Source organism: Lathyrus oleraceus, chromosome 5, assembly GCF_024323335.1.
Source record: "Lathyrus oleraceus cultivar Zhongwan6 chromosome 5, CAAS_Psat_ZW6_1.0, whole genome shotgun sequence".
NCBI lineage: Eukaryota > Viridiplantae > Streptophyta > Magnoliopsida > Fabales > Fabaceae > Lathyrus > Lathyrus oleraceus.
This window is the reverse complement of record NC_066583.1, coordinates 190,052,074-190,074,834: the sequence shown is the minus strand read 5'-3', so window position 1 is coordinate 190,074,834 and position 22,761 is coordinate 190,052,074. Positions and strand designations below refer to the sequence as shown.

At 40.8% G+C, this 22,761-nt stretch overlaps 1 long non-coding RNA gene across 1 annotated transcript; it reads left to right on the top strand.

Annotated features, from left to right (window-relative positions):
• The first annotated feature begins 16,342 nt into the window (after positions 1 to 16,342).
• On the top strand, positions 16,343 to 18,286 carry LOC127082483 (uncharacterized). The gene is made up of 2 exons (XR_007788181.1): positions 16,343 to 17,760; positions 17,861 to 18,286. It is a non-coding gene; the product is annotated as an uncharacterized LOC127082483 (long non-coding RNA).
• The last annotated feature ends 4,475 nt before the right edge of the window (positions 18,287 to 22,761 follow it).

Genomic DNA, 22,761 nt, shown 5'->3' with positions numbered 1-22,761 from the left:
ATAAAACACAAGTTATTATGATCAATGCATGAATGCAGTGTCTATCCATATGAGGAACACTCTGTCTCTCGATCCTGGCATCATTGAGACAGATAATAATTCAGCATCAATATTCAGTCATTCAGCATTTGATTTCATCGTGTGGATCGGAGATATGTGATTTAGCATGATACCCCCAACCATGTGTGTGCTTGTGTGAGTGCATACGGTAAAGCAAATAAAGCTTGAAAACCAATCACTGAATGAAAAATCACCATATAGCCAAAAATGCACAATCAGTGCCATAGTCATACATCAACCAGATAAAATTCAAATACAATCCTCCAGAATCAGGAAAGAAATACAAGCAAGTAGATTCCGTCAACAAGCCTGACGGTAATCCAACACAAATGAAAGATCTAACTGGATGGGGGTCCCACAGATGGCCCTATCTCATCTTCCATCCTCGCGAACTCTGCGGCGAACCTGAGCTCGGTGTTCTCCTGTTGTAATCTTCCAACTTCCTTCTGATGAATCTTCATCTGCCTGAAGTAGTGGTCTCTCTCAGCCATGTAGTGATCCCTCTCAGCGATGATCTTCAGACTCTCTGACTCCTTAACTTTCAGCTTTGCTTCCCACTCAGCAATGAGGACTCGGACTCGATCATCCCTCTGATCTCTCACCAAGATTTGCCTTCTCTTCTCATCTTCAATGACTTTTGAAGCTCTAGCCAATCTCTCTTTGGTGATGTCGTGCTCTCTGTTGGACGATGCCAAGGCCTGACTAATCTTCCCATAGTAGGCGGTATCCATCTCGAAGCGTTTGGCTTCCAAAGCATGTCGCTTGTCTTGATCTTCCATCTTCACTTCGATCTCCCGGTTAGCTGCCTGAAACCGAGCAACACTTCTCTCCAATTCAGCTTTCTCTGCAAGTAACTGGTCTCTGGCCCTCTTCATCTCAAGGAACTCTTCCATACTGACAGAAGAACTTGGACCCTCGATCATAGGACACACAGGATCACCTCCAGGAAATGGTAAGAATGTGAGCTCTATCCTCTTCCGCAACCAATCCTCAAACAAAGGAAAATACCGACAATTGACTTTACCATAAGGAACCTTACCCCTCCTCTGAATATCACGCCACTCATCCAATACCTGCCTCAGCTTGGTCTGGTTACCATCAATCGGGAAATAGAAGGACTCCTGAATCTCTCGCCCGAGAGGAGGACCCTCTACAGCAAACCCCATCTGTCTCCTGAGAAGCGTCGGGTTGTAATTAATGCAACCCTGAACTCCCACCAAAGGCACATTAGGCAAACTCCCACAACTACATATGAAATCCCGTCCAGCCAAACCTTTATGAGTCCAAGCAATGTCATCAGCCCGCAAACCCATCAACCTGAAGGACCATTTGACTGAAGGATCAAAATGAGCAAAAGCACCTCTGGAAGGCAAATACCCCATAAACCACCTGAAGAGTAACTGAGCACAGCACCTGACCAAGCCACCACGCCTCTTCTCGTTCCTGTTATGAACCGAGTAGTAAACATCTCCGATCAAAGTAGGAATAGGGTTTCTCTGCATGAAAAATCTGATAGCATTATGGTCCACAAAGTTCTTCTGATTAGGAAACAGAACAATCCCATAAATGCTCACAGCAATCAGAGCACAAACCGTCTTCCAGTTACCCATAGCAGCATGTTCCTTGGCATTAGCCTCCAAGAAACTCAAATGAAATCCAGGTAATTTTCCCTTCTCCTTCAAACCTTCCTTGACCATTTCCGGACTCAAATAAAGAGCACGTGAAATCCCAAGGTCATCTGGCTCCGCCCTAGTGACATGGAAAGGAATCTGATCACAGATCTGAATACCCAGGATGCTGACATAATCCTCCATCAGAGGTCCCAACAGATAGTCTGGAAATACAAAACACCTCAGCCCTGGATCATAGAACTGAAGCAGAGTATGAATGGCACTCCTGTCACTGTCAGTGAGTCTGAAAACCATCTTCAGGATACTACCGTATGCCTCTCTGAACATCCCCACATGGTCGGGTGTAATCAATGCTATCATCTCCTTCAGCACACCAATACCAATCTCTGGGTCGAAGAAACTGTAGACAACATCGGGCTTCAAACCGGTCCTCATCTCTGAGCAAAGAAATCTCTCAACCAGGATCTCGATCAAAAATGTCCCTGCATATGGGTAAACATGTGTTAGATGCAATTAATGCAAGATGTAATGATGCTGATGAATGAATGCAATGCGTTGCCATCCTCCAAGCCATCTGATCATCTGCACTGAATCTGGTCTCTGAACTGATCATAACCATCTGAGGAGTGTACAATCATCAATCAGACCCAAGGGTTCCGAAATAAACGGAAGAAGGACACATCATCATCATCACTGGTCTCTGATCAGCTACCACAATCATCTGAATCGGCCCGGGGAATCCTGAAATAAACGGATCCCCACTGATAAATATCTCGGCCCGGGGAATCCTGAAATAAACGGATCCCCACTGATAAATCACGGACAGCACTCCGGCGTCACAGCAATAAATGACCATAAATCCGACTCATAAATATGCCTCTGAACCACAGATCAAAAGTCACCATCTGAACATGCATCTGAAAGAATCACCCTCCCCTCACAGGTAAATTCTAAACAGGTCATCCTAAGGCGGATAGTGGCGTCGACAATCGGACAGAGATACTCAATGGGTTTGCCCTTTCGGGTGTGCCATTGTAGCTCTCCTGAGATCGTCTAAACCAGAGATCCGGGAAATGATCGGTCACCAGAGTCAACAGCTCAGATGAAGTAACTAAGCCAAAGTGGATACTCCACAGAGGAAAGCACTATCAACTGAACCTCGTCCGGTTTGTGGTACATCACGCCGCTAGGCACATGTTAACCTAACACGAAAGAGGCGACATGAGACCACACTAGTCCTAGGTGTATACTCGGGCCTGGGTTTTAGCCCCACTCAGAACACCCACCCCAAAACAGAGGAACCACCTGCACAGAGGACGGCAACAACATGATAGTATGATGCATGCAGACATTAATGCAAATATAGATACACACTGGTTAGAATAATAAATGCAATAAATAGAACACAATAAGCAACCTAAACTAATCCTAGAACGCTAGGAGAGACTCGCTTAGGGACGATGGACCAGCATAGGTCTACATCACCTAGTCCCCAGCAGAGTCGCCAGCTGTCGCATCCGCGAAAAAACAACCGGCGAGACTCAAATAAAAACAACAAACAGAGTCGCCACTGCGCGTTATTTATCCCAAGATAGGGAAAGGAAACGCTCAGAAAAACCTGGAAAGACATGGTCTCGCGACCAAAGAGAAAGGGTAAGGGAGTCGGTTACGTGAGGGGAAGGTATTAGCACCCCTCACGTCCGTCGTACTCGACGGGATCCACGTTTAGGAAAGAATAGGTTGCTAAAACATCACACACACACGCTAAGATGACTACGCAGATGGGGTTGAGAGGAAGGGGCTCGATAAGGCATCGCACCTTATGCCTACGTATCTCGTCTGGAACGAGAATCAGAGCCGCCGTAGTTCGGCTTACGCACGCCAAACAAGCAGACAAACACATAAACAGATGGCAAACATGGAGCCCAACAACCACTTAATGGAATTACGTCAGCATCCGAACCAACTGACACAAAATGGCAAACTAGGAGCCCGACAGCCAATCCCTGGGCTTATGTCGGCATCCGAACCAAAGCACACAATCAGATAAACAAATAACGCACGCAAAAAAGAAAAAAGTTTGCCCGGAGTGGTCTCGCACGACCACCTGCCTACATATCTCGTCTGGAACGAGAATCAGGGCGATGTAGTTCCCCTGAAAGGGAAAAAGTTTTCAGCCAGAAACCGGGGGAAGACGCACTACCAGGGAGCTGTACTCGAGCCTAGTGTTGTCATGCATCGTTTGCCCTACGTTCAGGTTTCTAACTATCCTACTTGCATAAGCAAACTACTCCTATCCAGGAAAGCAAGCATACAAGCATACAAGCATACATCAAATGAGAACAGGCATCTCAAACAGATATTCACATAGCACCCACTATAACCAAATCAAGCGGCTCAAACAATGGGTTTGACTGCCTCAGCAAGTCATCTGTACAGGCTGGGTTTGCTCTTAACCTTGCCATTACGAGGCTAAGGTGAAGCAGATGAAAGGTGAAGTGAGGATCAGACCTCACAGCTCTTATCCCTGACCAGGGAGAGCATCAGACAAAAGAGCGTGGGTCAAGAATGGAGGGACCCTTCTACGCTCGAAAGACTCTGACTCGATTGTGCAACAGCACGGATCTTGGGTTTGTATCTCAATGCTACAACCATGTAATGGGAGCAAGGAGAAGACTCACAGAATAGTGGGGGATAGATTGCATATCCCTAACTTCCACCAATTGCCTCATAGAGGGCTTTCCCTGCTTGGCACAAATGTAAACAACCACAAGCATTGCCTCTTAAGGAGGACTTCAGACAATTGCCCGGCCAAGTAACAGGCCGGGTCTCCCAGACTACATGAAGTCAAGAGATCATACCTCAATGCAAATTGCTTAGCAAGCAAAGCAAAGCAAAGCAAGTTCTTAAGAGAACTGAGCAACTAAGTGTACCTGTACAAAAGCTAACCAGTTAGTAACTCAGACAACCAATCAGAAAACAACAAATGTTAATCAGTCAGACTATACAAGCCAAGGCACACAAAGGCAAGCTATGAGCTCAAGCCCAAGCTTCACAACCTACAAAACAATGTTATGTTAGTGTACAAACATCAAACAACATCATTTCAATCAACTTGGATCATTCTCCATGAACCTTGTGCTATTCTTCCTGAAAAATCAAGCAAATATTAGCAACAAGACCACTAGGCCAAGCCTAGGGTCCAAAAGCAAGAAAAATTCCTAAACAGCAAGGTATTCTCAACCAAACTCAAATTAATGTCAAACAAAAGCCAACACAATTAGTCCCATGTCCATATCATTCATTATATTCATTTCATAACCAAAACATGCCAACCTATGCCAAATGGAACACAAAACATCCAAACAGAACTATTGCATCCAATTCCATATCAAAACAATTCCAAAAATCCTCAAATACTTTACACCTAAACAGGGCCTATTCCAGGTATAGCGTGTTAAATTTCATCTTAATTGGGCAAAGGGAACTATGTCAATGAAAATCAACAAAAACAGACACAATTACATGCTCCAAATCACAATATCAACACATGCATTCACTTCAAAAATTCATAACTCAATGAAAACAGTAAAGAAATGAGTGGGACCAAAACAGGGATGTCACATCATGTGTCTACAACTATCATACCAAATTTCATGATCATTCAGTACCATATGAGCATTTCACATAAGATCTACCAACCTATGTCACACAAGCTTGCACATTTGACCAACAGAGATGAAAAATAGCAATTAATTTGAAAATGCCACATAAAATTCCACAAAAATTCACATAGCATCTTAACATGTTAATGAACATCCATGCAAAATTTCATTCCATTCTAACAAGTCTAGGTCATTCAAATAAATCCAACAAGTTGACATAATGAGGTGTGACACACATTGTCACACCTAGATTCCAAAATTCATAACTCAAACACCAGGAATCCAAAATTCACAAAATTTACATGTAAATAACCATCAACCAGTCCACAATCATCACAAAAATTTCCAAGCATTTATTTTAGAATATGAGAATTTCACAATCAAAATGGTAGAATGTGCACAATTATGACCTAAGTCAAACATCTCTAAGTCAAACCTATTTTTTACCATGCACAACTTTGAAATTCATGTCAATAAAATTCTACAGTCAAAAAGGAAGTCAACACAAAAATCCCTATATTTTTCTGATTTTTAAATAATTTTTTATGAATTTTTTAATGTGTTTATGAATTTTTAAGAATTTATTGGAATGTTTATTAATTAATTAAATTAAGTAATGGCATTTTTGTAATTCCTCCATGCCAGGCGCGGGAAACACGATTTTTAAACATCCAAAGAAGAAAACGGATCAAACGCTGTTCTTCGCCCAGAAATTGCATCTTCTTTCCCAGAAATTCAAAAACACAAGAACACCAAACCATCACCAAAATTCACAAGCGGATAGGCGTTGGAAAGGTCTAAGAACGAGGATCTCAAATATGCAAACGATTTCAACTAACTCTTCCTAAATCACACGGATCGAATCAATTAGGTTTTCACTTCAAAGTTTCGAATCAACCTAACTCGAGCTACAGTCCACTATTCTACAAACCAGATGTATCACGATGATCTATGATGAATGATCTATAAAACACATATAAGCATTCGCAAAATAGTGAGATTCGATTTTCAAGCACCTGGAAATGGCAGCGTTGAAACTGGACGAATTTGCTTGAAGAAGACCAAAACAGATGAAGCTCAAGCTTGTAGAAGTTGACTGGAATGCTCAGGATCCATTGGATTAGCTTTTAGCGCATGAATTCTTCAAAAGCCATGGATGGAGCTCGTATGAACAGTTGCGTTTTGGTGAGTATTTGAGGATGAAAACCACAAACAGATGGAGATGATGATGATGCAAGATCAACACAACAAGAAATTCGAGAATTGATCAAGAATTCAAAGAGTTTGATGAATTTTTGTTCAATGTGTTCTTGGGAGATTTTGGAGAATGTGGAGAGTTTTTGGATCTGATTTGGGAATTGTGATTTCTGTTATGATTAGATGATGATTAGGAATATATACCCTTGCTTAATCCAAGCTTAATTACACCAATTAACCAAAATGCATTTGATTAGTGAAATTGGTTATTTCAAGCTAGGGGCAAATTAGTACTTTCCATGCCAGCTCATTGCCAACTCATGGACAGCTCACACATTCTCAAAATGACATGTGTGAGCTGTTGCAACTTGGCTTATGCTCATTGGATGTATATTTTGGAAATTCCACATGTGATGGCTATGTGTTCAATTATTGCAAGTTCATTTCAAAAGCCAATTTCCAAACCACAAGGCCTAGGCATGTTATGAATATTCCAACAAGTTTCAAATGCCATTTGTGAAGTGTTGCAAAAATCCCCACTCAAAAATTCCAATTATTTCACAAGTTGGACAATTTTGCCCCTGGTCCATTTAACTGTCCAGTTGAAATTTGACTTTTTGCATTGACCATTTTTGAGAAAATCCAATTATGCACCATGAAAGTACACGTCAAATGGAGTTTGTGCATATAAAGAACACCCAATTTGGACAATCCATGTGGAAGTTATGGCCTCCTGATTACGGGTCATTTTTGAACTTGACTGGACCATAACTTGACAACTGTACATGGGATTTTCAAGTTCTTGGACTTTTTGGAAAGGGGAGAACAAGATCTACAACTTTCATGTTGAACAAATTTTCATTTGAAGCTTTTTTGGACACGTGGCCTTGAGGTCAAAAACTTTCCATTTTTGGAAACTTTCATTACAAGCCACTTTCTATTTTTGGCAATTTCTTGTCTGACTTGATTTTCTTCATTTTTAAGCTTTGCCATGTCAAATAACACTTGTTCCAACATGAATGAAGTGTATCCAACTCATTTTCATCTCCAAATCCATAAAATTATGTACAGTTGACCACAGTTGACTTTTTCATCTGATAGATGAATTTGGCAATGCATTGATCAAACTGAACCCCAATTCTCTGATGAAATGGCTCAAGGGTGAAACCCTAGCCTCAATAAGCTCCATACAATCACAAGATGATCCCCTATACATCATAGCCCCCATCTCCTGATTATGCCCTGATTGGCCCAATGCAGATGATTAGGGTTGACCAGTGGTCAAAACCCTAATCTCAAGGAATGTGCTTCAACACTTGATGATGTCAAACCATGATGATGATGATGTATCATTTTAATCAAGATGAAGACCAATATCCTTTGAGAATGATGAAACCCTAATTTGAACCTCCACATCCTCAGATGATTAATGATCAGTCAATAAAACCCTAGCTTGCACTTTCACTTCCTCATCTCCTGATCAAGACTTGTGAGGATGATTTGCACAATGTAACCACATGATATGCAATATGCAAGGCCTAATGACCTAAAACTGTAATGCAATATGTTAAGCTAGCCCCAAGAGAAGAGGGCAAATTTTGAGGTGTTACACCTATAATTCAAAGTTTCCAAATTTGGCAAGTTTTTGGTCCACTTTGAACTTGACTTTTCAATATCAAAGATGTTTCAAATGGATTTTGGTGAACATGAAATTTGTAGATCTCTGTCTCCCCTTTCCAAAAAGTCCTAATTCATGTCCATATGATGAATGGTTAAGGAGTTATGGTCATTTGATCACAAAGTGTGCATGGGAAATTCAAAATGGCATAACTTTTGATATAATGCTTCAAATTGGTTCTTTCTTTTTGCAAAATGCTTCTCATGTTCAAGACATCTCAAAATGAGCTTTGCCATGCATGGGAAAAGTGTGTATGCTCATTATTTCACACATGTTCAAATTAAAGTGAATCTTCACCATTCATTTTTGGCTTAAGATACAAGCCAAATAACATTTCAATCCTAGCCCTTGGTTATTCATGAGTGGATTGAAGCCTTAGCATGGGATGTCTCACGTGTATTATGTCCATGAAGTGTCAATTTTCATTTTTTGCAAATGGCTTCACAACTCACTAATCATGTTTAGTGAATGGCTAAATTGGTTTTCAGTGTGATTAGCATGGAATATAAATAGTGAAACCCTAGCCATAACTGCCATAACTAACTTTTCATATCTGAAAATTCAAGAACTCTCTCAATTTTCTCTCTCTTCGAATTTCCATTTTTCTCCACACAAACCTCAAAGATTCTTACATATTCTTGATCCTCATGCTTCACTGATCAAGAATCATCCATTATTTGGAGCTATATCTCAAGAATTCGAGCAGTGCAAGAGGAATCTCATGTTAATGGATATTGGAAATTGAGGCGAATTCAAGAGGTTTCAACCACTGCTTTTTGCTTAAAGCTTCAAAAGAGGTGCAAGGGAGAAGATCTGGAGCAGATGATCGCGTGAGGACACGGTTTTAGAGACTTCCATTTCCAGGTGACTCAAATTTCGATCTCTCCTTTTGCTGATTTTTTATCATAGGATTGTAGAGTTAGTTGAGTAGAGCATGGATATGTATTTAGAATTGAAATTGAGTGAAAATTGAGGATGTAATTGCAACTGAAAGTTTGGATCTAGAATTTTCTTCCCTTCGATTTGCAAAACCTATGGAGAGTTAGATTAAACTAATGTGATATTTGGAATCCTCATTGAAAGACGAGCAGAACGATATAAGTTTGAGGAATTTCTGGAAAATTTCACGGCGGCGCCACCGCGCGTCTCGCCGGAGAAGACGACCGGAGCTGTAGCTCCAGCGTCTGTGTGTATGTTAGGGTTTGGCCACGTGAGCGCCATGTGTGCCACTGCGTGGAAGAGTGATTGGTGGAGAGGTGTTTGACCAGCCATGCGTGTGTTGGACTGATGACTTGGGATGCTGACGCATTAATAAAACGCAGCGTTTCATGATGTTTGAATGTGAGCCGTTGATTTTAGCGCGCGCCATATCTGATGGCTGGGGATTTTTCTTATGTTTATTTGAATTATTGGTTTCCCTCCATTTTCATTTGTTAATTCAATTATTTTAGTCATTTTACAAAATTCATAAAATATACAAAAATTGTCCAAATGAGTCCCAATTTTTTTTCATGGTTTTGTATTGATGTCTACTATTTTATGATGTTAATTTCAAGAATTGTTGATGTATGGATTTTTATTTGTGAATTTTTGAACCAATGTTGTGCCAAATTGTTCTATTGCATTCAATGCATTGTGAAATCCTCATTTTTGAGCTCTTTGATCCAATTTTTTGCATACAGGACATTCATACATGACATGAATTATTGGTCACTGGTTTGGATTTTTTCTCACATGTTATCATCATTTTTGACACATAGAGAATAATGTGACAATTTGTGTCACATTTTTGGCATTGAATTGGTGCATTTTTGTTCACATAGCCTTTGCATCATTCTGGATTTGATTTTTTTCATATTGATTATGCATGACGTGAGGAACTTGTACGAAAAATCTCAAAGTCATTGCATGCATTTCTGATTTGATATGTATTTTCTAAATTGAAAGTTCATTTTATGCATATTTTTGGTCATCACATGGCATAAGCAGGTTGAGGCACTTGGTCATGGACTTGATGCTGGTCCTTTTGAGGACATTTTGGGGAGTGTTTCAATGTATGATGTGTAGAAGGATGGGTTCTGTTTTGGTCATTTGGTTGGGTTTTGAATTTGGCATTTGCACTAGGGTTTTGTTGTGTTAATTGGATGTACATAAACTAACTTTGTTTTGTGTTTCAGGTTTGGATACTCATCATTGATGATTGCGTTTGTTCACACCTTATGAGATGCATTGAGTTCTAACCTATGTTTGTTTTGTAGGGTTTTGATTGATGTGGTGAGCTCATGAGCTCCTTTGAGTCCCAAGGCACTTATGCATTGCATTGTGTAACTGCTAGAGGGTTTCACTGCTTGTTTTCTGGTTTTATGACTGAAGTACTAACTGTTTAGTCTTTGTACATGTACCTTAGTTGCTTGCTTGCTTTTGCTCTTGCTTGAGCATTGGATTGTGGTTGACACACCACTCAGGTAGTTAGCTTCTTACTTGATGTAGTCTGAAGTCCTGTCACCTTTTTGGCAGGAATTTTGCTGGCAAGTCCTCCTTCAGAGGCTCTGTTTGTGTTTGTTTACAATTGTGCCCAAAGACCTCCAAGGAGAGGCATGTGACATTTGATAAGACCTCCAAGAGAAGAGGCAATTGACGGATAAAAGGGATTAGCAGCCAATCCCCCGTTATTCAGTGGGTCGTTCTTTATGCTCGCACTACGTGCTGATGCTTCTGAACATGTGCCCCAGATCTTTTGTCCAGAGTCTGTCAAGTGGAATAGGATCCTACTTTCTGGATCCCCACGCTTTCTTTGTCATGAGCTCACCCTGGCCAGGGTTAAGATCTATGAGGTCTCATCCTCATTACCATTTTGATCTGCTCACCCTGACGTTCAATGTCAGTGGTTAAGAGCCCAGTTGATTACCCTTACAATTTGGCTTGTTTGTCGAGGTTGATATGACCCCTCTTGACTAAAGCCCACCCATTGTTTGGGCCTCTTGTATGGATATAGTGTGTGATGCTTGTTCACTTGTGTTGGTGTGTTTATCTGCTTTCCTCTTCTCATCTCCATTTTTGTAGGAGTTGTATGATTGATTTCTGAGGAAGTTGAATGCATGTTAGAGACCTCAACTTAGGGATATTGATTGCATGACAACTATTAGGCTCGAGTCTTAGTCTCCCTATTAGTTTGTTGTCTCCCTGGTCTCTAGTTAGGAGAGTGTTTTACCCCTGTTAAGGGGAACTACGTCGCCCTGATTCTCATACCAGATGAGATACGTAGGCAGGAGGTTGTGAGCAATCTCTCCGGGCACCCTTTTTCTTTTTTGCTGTGTTGTTTTCGTGTGTTTGTTCACCCTTTTCTTTCTTTGAGTCTCTGTTTGTTCACCCTTTGTTTGTTTTCTTTGGTGTGAGTACCCGTTTGTTCAGTGTGTGCGTGTTACATGTTCATACCTTGGGGATTTCTTCTGTTATTTGGGGTTCATCTCGGGGTTCATTTATGACGGTTGTCATTCATATTGGGGTTCATCTTGGGGTTCATTTTGTGACGATTGTTATTCATATTGGGGTTCAACTTTGGGGTTCACTTTGGTTACTTATTATTCATTTGGGGTTCTTCTTTGGGGTTCATTTGGGATGATGGTTATTACTTGGGGTTCATATTGGGGTTCATTTGTGGTGACTGGTTATACATATCGGAAGTTATTCCGGATATTTGGTTACTTAGTTGGGGTTCATTCTGATAACCTTTTCTTTTGGGTTCGCTGGTTAGCGTTTGTTATTGTTGGAAGTCGGGTGTAAGTCCATGTATTGGCATTCTGTTTCTTTTTGTTTTGTTATTGTTGGGAGTCGGATATAAGTCCATGTATTGGCATTCTGTTTCCTTTTGTTTGTTATTGTTGGGAGTCGGATATAAGTCCATGTATTGGCATTCTGTTTCTTTTTGTTTTGTTATTGTTGGGAGTCGGATATAAGTCCATGTATTGGCATTCTGTTTCTTTTTGTTTTGTTATTGTTGGGAGTCGGATATAAGTCCATGTATTGGCATTCTGTTTCCTTTTGTTTGTTATTGTTGGGAGTCGGATATAAGTCCATGTATTGGCATTCTGTTTCCTGTTTGTTATTGTTGGGAGTCGGGTGTAAGCCCATGTATTGGCATTCTGTTTCCTTTTGGGTGTTTCTTTTGACGTCTCAGCGTCTCTTTTTGGTGCCTTGTTTCGGCGTGCGTTAGCCGAGCTACGAGTGCTCTGATTCTTCTCTGGATAGAGAAGATACGTAGGCATAGGACGCGATGTCTTAGCGAGCATGTCTCCCTTCCCCGAACTACGTTGACTCTGATGTTTGTTTATGACAAACTACATAGGCCCAGGATGCGACATCCTGCCGAGTCCCCTTCCTCCGTTTTCTTTCTCTTCCCTACCTGTTTATCATTCCAGTTTGTGTAGTTTTTTTGACCAGTTTATTAGCAGCAACCCTTTCTTTCCTTTGAGCTATCTTTTAAGCGTGGATCCCGTCGAGTACGGCGGACGTGAGGGGTGCTAATACCTTCCCCTTGCTTAACCGACTCCCGTACCTTGTAATCTCTGGTCGTAAGACCGTTCCTTTCCCTTTCTTAGGTTAGTCATGCGCTCCCTTTCCGTCATAGGATGAATAGCGTCGGTGGCAACTCTGTATTTTTCGCCGGTTGTTTTTCGCGTTGCGACAGCTGGCGACTCCACTGGGGACAGAAGTTGACCTCTTGCTAGTCCATCTTCCCTAAGCGAGTCAATCCTAGCGCTCTCTAGCGTAGTTTTTAGGGTAGTTTGAGTTGCTTTTACTGCTTTATTTATTGCATTTGTGATTATTATACTGTGATTGTATATTTGCATATATGTTTGCATGCATCATATTATTACTGTGTTGGATTCTGGACAGGTGTGGTTCCTATGATTTGGGGGTGGGTGTTCTGAGTGGGTCTAAAACCCAAAGCCCGAGTATACACCTAGGATTAGCGTGGTCTCATGTTGGATCAACATGTTGTTGTGACATGACATACCACAGCCAGACGAGGTTCTTTTGAGAGAGCCCCTCCTTGTGGAGTTTCCACTATGGTTGGGTTACCTCTTTTGAGTTGTTGACTTCGGTGACCGTTCTTTCCCGGATCTTTGGTTTAGATGATCTTATGAGAGCTACACGGCACACCCGAAAGGGCAAACCCGTTGAGTATCTTGTCCAATTGTCGAGACCGATTATCCGCCTTAGGATGACCTTATTAGAATCCACCTGTGAGGGGAGGGGTTTGATTCCTACAGGTACAGTTTCTGTTGGTGACTCTTCGATGGTGACTTCAGTTTGGTTCATGATCTGGGTTCTATTTATAAGTTGGATTTATGGATATTTATTTCTGACACGCCGGAGTTTTGTCAGTGGTTTTTATTGGCGGGTTCCGTTTATTTCGGATTCCCCGGGTTAGATTGGGGTTACTTGTTTAGAGGATCTCGTTGCTTTCCGTTCAGTGACTTTCCTGTGATGATGGTGATGTATCCTCCGGTTCCGTTTATTTCGGATCACCCGAGTTGGATTTATGGTTACTTAGTCCCTTGGATGGTTGTGATCAGTTCAGAGACTGGAATCCAGTACAGTTGATGTTTAGATGTCTTGGAGGATGGCATTATGCATTGCATTCATGCATCTGCATCATTCCCATTTTGCATTTAGCCGCATCTAACTCATGTTTATCCATATGCAGGGTACATTCTTGATTGAGATCCTGGTTGAGAGACATCCTTGTTCCAAGCATGAGGGCCGACTTAAAAGATGATGTTGTCTACAGTTTCTTTGATCCAGAGATCAACGTGTTGGCGGGTGAAGCGCCGCGAAAAATACAGAGTCGCCACCGGATTTTATTTATTCCAAAGGAAAGGGAAAATAACGGTAAAACCCCAAATGAGAGAAATGGTCTCGCAACCAAGAGCGGATTCGGAAGTCGGTTATGCAAGGGGAAGGTATTAGCACCCCTCACATCCATGATACTCCATGGGAACCACTTGCTTGTATCAAATGCGTATGCATGTTTACTTATTTGTATGTTGCTTGCTATTGGGAATGAGATGAGAGATGAGATGGGAGAGAAAATAAGTTTTAATTTAGTGTGCTCGCCAAGGATTTGGGCCCTTGTGCCTACGTATCCCCATACGTGCAATAGGGAAGTCAGAGCTTCGTAGTTCGGCTCAAAAATGGCGTATTTGTTTGGTTGTTTTTACTCAACAGTATTGACGTTCGTGCGCTACTGTTCACTTGCTTGTATACTCTATCATGGGAGCAGAAAGTATTTACTTGTTTGCGGTAAAGTGGATACGCTTGGTTCGCACTCTAGCAGTTAAACATTACTTGCTCACACATGGAGGCTTAAGCTTCGTTCACGGTAGAACGAAAGTAACACGTCCTTATTGAAAGGTTTTGAAGAGAGTGCGCTAAGGAAAAAGATGATTTGATTGGTTAGGGTTGATTTTATGCATGGAGACAAGCATTAAACCCCTGGCTAGATACAACCAACGATCCAATAACTCGGGAGTTGAGAGGACAAGTTATCCTAACCACTCTTTTTCGTCCAAAAGAGATTTGATTATGAAAGGAGTTTGGCAAGTTTAATCGTTGGAACTTAGAGGGAGACAAGTCTCTAACCCTTGACTAAGTACAGTCAACAATCAAAGTACTTGGGAATCGAGAGGACAATAAAGTCCTAACTATTCTTTTTCTTCCTCATAGCGCCTAGATCTAACTTGTTTGAATCATTAGATGTTTTAGGGAAGAAGGTCAAGTGTCGAGTCCCCAGGCTAGGTACGGCCGACAATCCAATTACTTGAATGTTGTGTACAAACACGTACACCCCATTTGCATTCCAATTTGTTATGAAAATGTTTTGAAAAAAGAAACTTGACATTGAATCAAGTGTTTGAATTTATTATGAAAGTAGTGAGTGAAGAATGGAGGTAGGAGATAAGATGAGTTCGAGAAGAGAATGGAGAAGAGGTGCAAATGATGGATCTTGGAGTGGATGGAGAATGCTTGACGTTGGATCAAGCATTAACGTTGCAATGGTGTGAGTTTTATTTGGAAAACAACTTGACGTTGAATCAAGTTTCTTTTGTTTCTTTTGAAAAATGCTTTGTTTATCGTTTTGTGTTTTATCTTTGATTATTAACATGTATGGTGAACTAAGCTAGAAAGCAATAAAGCTAAGCTATTACATGATTAGGGGGAGGGGGGACATTTAACCCATCATGGGGGGATGGATCCACACAATACAACATAAGGGATGAAAGTAAAATACAAGTTATAAACTACTAAACTATGTACCATGTCTAATGGCATACAAGTGACATGGTACTTCAAACGATACAAAGTTATTGAATGAAATAGAATGGTTAGGAGTATGGCTAGCTAAGAGTGAGCTTGATTCTCCAAGTCATATGTGACAACAAAACAACAAACGAGTTAGCATGAGATAAAGTCGAATGAATGAGAATGATGTAAGTACATACAATGGTTAGAATCGTTCAAAAAGTAATGGATTAATCAATGAAAAGTACTCAAAGATCTACCCTATGATCAAGGCAAATGAAACTAAGCATACAAAGTATTCATTACCTAAATTGAAATGGGATTTTCAATTTAATCAAAATGATCACAAACCATATGAGTCGATTAAAAGGACAATTAAAGTGACTATTAATTCTACGAATTAAAATCTACCCAAACATGAATTAGGAGGCAAACTAATCAAGTGGAAAATTAACAATCTAAATCAAGAATCGAATCTAATGACTATGGTTATACGAATCACCATACAAAAGTCAAATCGAATGAAAAATTAACCTAAGTTCTAAGCAAGGTAAAAGCCACATGAACCATATTAATCTCAACGAAAATCCACATGATGAAATAACGAGATTTTATGACTAAAATGTAATCATGGCAAGGTTAATCAATCACGGATTAATTCTGAAAATTTAAGAAACTAAACCTAATCTAACAATTGATTAAACCTAATTTCTAACTCTAATCACCTAATTAACCTAATCAAAAATTAAGCTAAAAAAGTGAATTAATCATAATATCTAAAACCCAAAATCTAATTTTTACCCTAGCAAGAAATCAATGGCAGTGGTGATTAATAGAAATTAAGCAAATTTAATATACTTAACAATAATTAGCAATGGATTAGTGGGATTTTAATGAGGGTTAGCATGAGCATTAGATTAGGGATGTGGGAAATGATTGGAGGGGTGGATTAGGAATAAAGAAGCAAAATTTCTTGGGCCGAAACCCAAGCTTCCAAGCACACCATTCGGACCCAACACTGATTCACCTAAAGCCCTAATGCGATCCAAAGGAGGATCTCCGTCACACTCCATGCATCTTCTCCCGGAAATGCTCAAAATTTCATCCATGTCCGAACGCACGAACATGTTCATCCACAGTCGCAAGAGTCTTCGCTTCGTAGCACACACGGGCAACCATGGATCTAAACTCACATCAACTCCTCACCAAGAATTAAGGAAGAATACTCCAGGCGTAATCGAAATTGAAATCGAGTCTTCACCATTGTTCTTGCACGGGAATAAGTAAAGAGCGAAAGGGTTGAGAACCTACCAGTCCGACGCGGTGGCCCTCGGATACTCCTCCTCCGATCCTCTCCTTCGTTCGTGCGCACGTGTTACGGTTCGATCCGTTGTTGCCGCTTCCGATTGATTGGAATGAACGTTGCGATTGGTGAAGGTGAGCGATGCATCGCTATTGATGAAGATCTTCGATAAATCCCTGGTATGCCCTTCTCAAATCTTTTCTTTTGGTTTCTATTTTTGGTTTCGATCTGTGTTACGAGCTCCTTCTCAATTTTTTCTTCTTCTGTCTTCTGCGCGGCTCCGTTATGGTTCTGTCGTGCGAGGTCTTGATATGATGGATTGAAGATTGTTACAGGTCCAAGAAGACGACGGCGAAGAAGTTCTAGTTGGTGGCAACAAAGTCCGACGCTCGTCAACTGTGGAGGAGGAATCGCCGGCGATGTCGGAAGAAGATTGGACGGTTGTTGGTGAGATGGAAGATGGTGGTAGTAGGGTGAAGGAGTTGGTTTTCTGTGAGGTCGAGGGTGAAGGGTGTTATGGAAGGTTGTGAAGAAGTGAAGATGAAGTGAAGTTTGAAGAATTGAAGGTGAAGTGAAGTTGACTGTGATGGTGGAGTGTGAACTCGTTAGGGTGAGCTTTGGGTTGTGATGGGGATGGAAGGAAAAAGCCCCCAGGTGAAGAATCAGTTAGCAGTTATATAGAGGTTGTTGAAGTTGTTAGGAATTAGTTAGATTCAATGATAGTTGGCGACAGTTGGCGACAGTTGGTGACAGTTGGCGACAGTTGGAATTCGGTTCGAGTTGGTTAGAAGTTTGTTTTGACAGTTGTTATGCCGCTAACCGAATGGTTGTGGATGTAGGTTAATGTTTGGGTTTTAGAACCATGGAGTCCTCTTGAACAATGCTTGGTCAAGGATAGCCCGGGTTTGGATCTGTTGACAGGTTGTTACAGTTGGTTATTTAGGTTAGCGGAAGTTAGAATTCAGTTTTGATGTTGACCTGGATTCTGTTTTGACTGTTATTTTGTTTTGAATTTATGCAGGGTGATGTTATTGTATTGTGCAGCCCAGAATTGGATAGTCTGATGGTAATTGTCTGGCAAACAAAATGGAACATGAATTTTGTTGTGCAGGTTTTTGGTTGCATTGCCGGCATTGCCTCCTGGCTCGTGCGGTTACAGCCGGTGTCTCACGGCGGTTGGATTGCCGGAAGGTGGCTGTTATGCTGTCATGGCCTTGCACTTGACGCGTTTCCATTTTCCTGTTGCCGTCAAGCTGCGTTGTTGGCGTTGTCCATTTCGTTGCAGCTTTTGTACTGTTGTACTTATAGCAGTAGAATGAGATTCAAACGAAATCCACTTCCATTTAATTAGAAATTATAAAGTTTGTTAGGGTGAAATTGAAAATGGAACTGCAATGTAAATGCGGATGTTAATTGTGAAATTGAAATGTGAAACTTTGTTTGTTGATTGAGATTTATTCTGTTAGTTAGTTAATATGTTAATGTGCCATGAAAAGATTAATTAGGGGATGCCAATGTAGGTACTGTCATGAGTTTGCTTAGTTTTGATGTTGCAGGGAAATGTGATCACTTATCCACCGCATGGGCTTTGGGTTTTAATGGGATATGGTTATTAGTATGTGCATGGATTAGAATGGGCTTAATGGACTTAACTGGACATTTGGATAAATTGGATAGTGGGTTGGATTTAATAAATGGATATGAGCATTGGATAATGAATTATGGATTTGGAATTAAATTTGGAAATTAGTCATGGATATTTGGATATGGTTTTAGAAAATGGATTAGAAAATTGAATGATTGTTGAAATGGACTTAAAACGGGTTTGGCCCACTAACAAAATAAAAATGGAATTGGATATGAATGGGTATTGAGATTCGATTGAATTGAATATGTATACGAAGTGGATTTAAAAAATATGAAGATGGTTAGAAGGGGATTTTGGTTAGATGGTTGACTTTGGTCAACTGGTTGACCAAAAGGTCAACAGTTGACCAAAAGTTAACTTAGGTAAAAATGTTTGTTTTCTTGTGGAATGAATGGATGTGGATACGACTGAAAAGCCCAATGTTCTTAAGCCCAAAATAAAACATGTCAATCCAAGACTTGAAATCCACACAGACACCACCAAGCAAATGAATACTCAACCAAGCAACTGACTGTAGCACCTTGAATGAATTCTAACCAATGGATCAGAATCAAGAATCTTGAGCAAATAACTGAATCATTTAATGAACCAAACGAATCAGACGCAACCTCCTTGAATTAGGGTTTCCACCATGCTCCCTGGTGAACACCCTTGAACCCATGATTTCATGTCTTTTTCAAATGCAAGTGGAATGTGTTATGATACGATGGATATGTAGATGAGATGAATGCTTATCAGGATATGCGAATGCTCAGGGTTAGTGACCTAGATGAACTTGTGAAGGGTAGGGTGAATTTTGGGGTATGACAGCGGGTATGATAGCATTGATTATGCCTGACCATTTGGGGATGTTCCGTGAGGCTTATGGCAGTATTACGAAGATGGTTTTCAGGCTCACAGAGGGGGATGGGAGTGCCATCCATACTCTTCTCCATTTTTATGATCCGGGTTTGAGATGTTTTGTCTTCCCAGACTATTTGTTGGGACCTTTGATGGAGGATTATGCTAGTATTCTGGGCATTCGGGTCAGAAACCAGATTCCTTTTTATGTTACTAAGGAAGAACCTGATATTGTTGAGATTTCTCGTGCTCTTTATTTGAGCCCGGAAGTGACTAAGAAGGGTTTGAAGGAGAAAGGAAAGTTGCTCGGTTTTCATCTGAGTTTCTTGGAGGCCAAAGCCAAGGAACATGTTGCTTTGGGTAATTGGAAGACTGTTTGTGCTTTGCTTGCCGTAAGCATTTATGGAATTATTCGGTTCCCTAATCAGAAGAATTTTGTGGATATTAATGCCATCTGGGTGTTTGCTCAAAAGAATCCCATTCCTACCTTGATTGGGGATGTTTATTATTCGGTCCATAATCGGAACGAGAAGCGACGTGGAGGATTGATTAGATGTTGTGCTCAATTGTTATACAAGTGGTTCATGGGATATTTGCCTTCCAAGGGTGCCTTTGTCTTTCTTGACCATACTGTAAATTGGGCAACCAAGTTGATGGGTTTGCGAGCCAAGGACATAGCTTGGACTCACATTGGTGTGGCTGGACGAGATTTTGTTTACAGCTGCAGTAGTTTTCCCAATGTGCCCCTTATAGGAGTTCAAGGGTGTATTAATTATAACCTGTCATACCCCAAAATTTGCCCGTTAATGTTACAAGGGATTTCTAAGGCACTTCAACTTATTCTGCAAGTCACTGACCTTAAAAGAACAAAAGCCCAGCTCACAACAGGCCCAATGCGGAAAGTGGCCCAAACTAGCTTGCTCGCTAGGCGAGCAACTCCTTCGCCTAGCGAAGCTTGCGAATGCCAAAATTGTTGGGCTTCATTCTGAGCCCATTAGGTCACAAATGGCCTGCTCGCTAGGCGAGCAGATCCTTCGCCTAGCGAACCTTCGCTACACGCTCGCCTAGCGAAGCTTGCGAATATCATAATTTTCGGGCTTCATTCTGAGCCCATTAGGTCACCACAACCACTATAAATACCGGCACTTCAGCCACGAAAAGGGACAGACCAAGACGGACAGAGAAGGACGGATAGAAACCCTGGCATAGAAACCCTGCTAATCCAGAGAATTCAGAAGAAGGAAACCCTGAAGGCAGCTCATCCGCACCGAAGCTACCGCCGCCCAACTCAATCCGGCATCCAGAGGGATCAGTCTCTTTCAAACATCGCAATTGCAAACAGGTTTGCGTATCACTACTGTTTTATGATTCCAATCGGTATTCTTTACATACATGATGCATTATGATTAAAGTTTTGATATGTAATTTGATTTCACATGTGAATCTAAGTATGCCTGAATATCCTGAATGTTTGTCCATGCTATTTATGCAATTATATGCCATAAAGTTCAAGGTTCCGGAGATAGTGCTGTTGTCAAATTCCAAACCCGTAGACGCTCGCTAGCACATCGCTAAGCGAGCCCGTAGCGAGTCCTCGCTAAGCCTTCGCTAGGCGAGGCCGGGGCGAACGTACCAGTAGCTGTTTTTGTGTTTGTCTTATGTTTGTCTTATTATAATCATGCATTATTTGGCTTTATGACTGATGTGTCCATTTTGTAGTGCAATTTTCTATTGCACTTTATCTTGGTATTCTCACCCGTGTGTTTGAATTGTGTAAAGCTTGCATATTCCCGAAGAGACGGCCAGCTAGGTATTCCGCTTTATTTGTGGGATACCCTTATGGAGATTGCTTAATCGATTTTAATGTTGGAAATGCATCCTAATTACCTAATTAATTTTAATGTGAAGATGCATTCTAATTGTCTAATTAATCTTAATGTGGATAGTCATCCTTATTGCCTAATTAATTTTAATGTGGAAATTCAGCCTAATTGATTATAATATGGAAATTCATCTTAATTACCTAATTAATTGTGACATCCTGCCTTTGAATATGTGATCTTGGACCTCTCTTTGTTGCCTTACGGTACTATGGTATAAAGGTCATGTCCCGCGAATGTGGGGATATCCTTAGCAAAGACCCTTCGATTAAGTCATCATAAAATAAATTATGGCCCCTCGGATGTTGCCTTCGAATATATGATTTTGTCCCTCGATGACCCTTCGGTGTAGCCTATGGTTAAATGATGATAGTCCCTTCGAATGCTAAGGTATCCTTACAACTGTTGCCTTCAATGACCAATCGATGATCCTACGATGACCCTTTTACATCCAAAGGATAAAACTACTTATTTCTCAATAGTAAGGACAGTTTTACGCTCATAAGGATAGGAAATGCCCATAAAGACCTTGGGTAGGTATAACTCTTAATTGCTGGCTCACAACCTAAAACATTTTTCACATCTCACACCTTTCAAAACATCTTTAGAAAATCACCACTTGGTATACATTCATACTAGAATCATTACCGAGTTATATTTTTCTAAACAACTTTCAAAACTAAACGAGATAACCACTTTGTATACATTCATACGAGAATCATTACAAAGTTAAATTCTCTTTTCAAAACATTTTCTAAACACTTCACAAACACTTTTTCAGACAAGAAAAATAACATAAGTGATCAAGCAATTAAGAGCCCATGGATAACCATGGATACAAAGGGTGCTAACACCTTCCCTTTGTATAATGTACCTCCCGAACCCAAAATCTAATTAAGGTCTTTCCTGTTCTTTTCCGCCTTTCCTTATTGGATAAAAGAAAAGTCGGTGGCGACTCTTGCTATCCGCGACATTTGCTTTACAAAGCAAAAACACACAAAGTCAGTTCACCGTATGACAGAACTGGCGACTCTGCTGGGGACACCCCTAAAAGAGAGGTTACCTTAAAAACAAGATCACTTATTCAAATTGTCTGATTTACTTTTAAGGGATTACTTGGGTATATGCTTGAGTGAAAGATCCTACACCCGGATCTAGTGTACCTTAGGTAAGTAGCAAAAGATCATCGCGACTATCCGGCGTATACTGGAATGGTCAAAATGATGGCTACGGTTAATGTGACGCTTTGGATGTCCTGATGTTCCTCATGTTTACTTGAGGAAAATTTTGGCATTCGCGTGGTGTCATCAAAGCATTAACCAGACCTTTAGAACCCTAGTTGACTCATCCTGGCCATTAGAAAGTAGTGAGATAACTGACTTCGGTTCCGACTGGGGTTGGTTGAGACTCGATACTACACTCTTTGAGATTGGACTTTAGGGAAGCTTCGGTCAACCACTTGGTGTTGCACTGAAGTGGACTTAAAGGAAGGTCAATGATTTGAGATCCTTCTAGAACCCGGTTACTATTCTAGGACAGGTTGAACCAACCAAA